Below are 2,456 nucleotides of genomic sequence, written 5' to 3'. Positions count from 1 at the left end.
ATATATATACACGCACATAATTTTTCATTGAAACTACACCAATGATAAAAGAATAGAGAGTCTAGGGCATCATAATTGAACTATATCTAACAATCTAAGACTTTAAAGTTCATATGGATAATGTTGCCCCAGCATAGGGAAAATAACAAAAAAGAAACACAAAACATGGAACATTTGAATTCATAGAGTTTGAGACAACAAGCTAAGAAAATTAAAAATAAACTCTAAGGAATACAAATCTAATATCTATCGTTGGAATGCATGAAAACCTAAGGAATACAACCATGAAACATAAGCGTCGTTAGCATCAAGAAGACAATGAGGTGTTTAAGTCGATGGGTTGGTAATCGACCTTCCATGGTTAGGGAATTAGAGAGCTAGGTGGAGATCTCATATCTAGCCTCGCAAGCCACCTGTGAACCTTCCATGTCGAACATGAGATGCTTGAATCATCTAGTCGATGCCTAAGGTTAACCTAGGTATGTATTCTATCCACAAAGATTGTACTCCATAGTAGCTTTACATGCAAGTATAGGTCCATTATATGTTGATAGTCATTTCTTAATGCTCAAGAGTTTCTAGTATTAGGAACCCAAGGGGTAATACTTGCCAAAGCCTTTGAGTCCATGTTCGCATATATTTTCTGTTGAATTTCCACCTTGACCAGTCAAATTTCCTCTTGAATATTTAGAGGGATGTGCTCATGAAAGTTATGCACTAAAGACTCTATATGAAATCTAACTTTGGAAACACCTGAAGCTCATTGACCTCCTCCTCATTGTCGCTTGTGAGTATGTTGGCATGTTATGGCCATCAAAGATGGTAAATATTCACTAAGTCTTGGTTGGAGCTGGTTGGCAAGCTACAAAACCTTATATTGAAAGAATTTAATGATAGGGTCATTTCCGAATGGCTACACCATTGATGGAATCGAAGGTGGAGGGAAATCTAGAGAGGCTAGAGAGGACTCCTATGCACATGAGACTAGTCAATAGTCAGAAGTCATGGTGGATGGAGGGAGTATCATAAGGAGGCATCAAAGGAACAAGATAAGGGTGAACACATCACCTAGGAGAAGGAAGGATCGTGGATCTTGTGGGCTACACAATAGATTTGAATCTTAAGATGTATTAGGGAGCCTATCCCACTCTCCTTGGGAGGTAGGGTCTCATAAATGAGCCCTATAGTGTGGTGTATGAGGAGTAGTAGTGGGAGGGGCCATCATATGATACTTAATACTCATTACAACTGCCATAACACCCCTATCGAGTTTAATTTTATATTATGTAAAGTCTTTGATAAAAATAATTTCTTACGGTTTAAAAATTTCAAAAAGGACCACTAATCTATATTTCCACCCTTTAGATATATATATTTTTAAATATTGTATTTAAATTTCATCAAATATTTGTTGGAATTACAAGTTTAAGATATATAGTCTACAAAATAGAAGTTACCAAGGAGATTTTGAAGGTGTTAAATCAATTTATACATTAAAAATGTAATTTAAACAATAAAAAATCACACATGGTGTGTGTATAAATAAAGTATCTATCCATCTTGACCTAGGATCTATCAAACATGAAGAGATATCAAATCTCTAAAACCATTTTTTCAACCTTTGCATTGTCAAATAGGTTTTCATCTCATGAAGGGGTATCAAATATCTATTTTTCTTTTCAAGTTTTTCACTATAAAAGAAGTTTGTATCTCAAGAAATTTAATCCCTCTAGCAACTTGCTAGATCAATGCTTAAAGCATATCTATAATAGTTTAATAATATTTAACCTTAATCCCTTACATATATAAACAAGAAGCTATCTCAATTACAATTTAACCTCTATATAAAATATTAGTCCTATATATGGATAAACAAAAAAACCTCTCCAAATTAGACTTTAATCTTTTGTTTAGGAGGATTACCTGCATAATTTTCCATGGTAATGAAAAATGCGAAAATAAAAAGGATTAAAGCCCAAATTTGTAAGACATCTTAAAAGTGAAAATTTATTCATATACAATCCAAATTTATAGATACATATTAATAGCAACTTATGCACTACTTGAGAAATTAGAAAATACATAATAAATAGTAAATTAAACTACTATTTTTTATTAAAAGATAGATAAACAAATAAATAAAGATTATTTGTTCATAGAATATGTAAAAGAATATTAAATTCTCTATCCTAAAAGCAAAATAAATTTGAATCTTTTGAAAAACAAATTCATATCAATAACTATTAATTGTAAATTGGATATTGACACCATTACAACTTAATATATACATATAATCTCATTCATAAATATATATATATTAGAAAAACAATTGAAACAACATTTTTTTAAATTTTAACTAATTTTTTTTTTAATATATTGTTTTTTAAATCTATTGTTTTAGTTTTTCTAATTTTTATTTCAATCTTGTAATAGGATTTTAATTATTTTCATCAATA

This window comes from Pinus tabuliformis, chromosome 2_1 (genome assembly GCF_031772625.1).
Source record: "Pinus tabuliformis cultivar Carrire ecotype Pingquan chromosome 2_1, CPIR1, whole genome shotgun sequence".
NCBI lineage: Eukaryota > Viridiplantae > Streptophyta > Pinopsida > Pinales > Pinaceae > Pinus > Pinus tabuliformis.
This window is presented reverse-complemented; position numbering follows the sequence as displayed.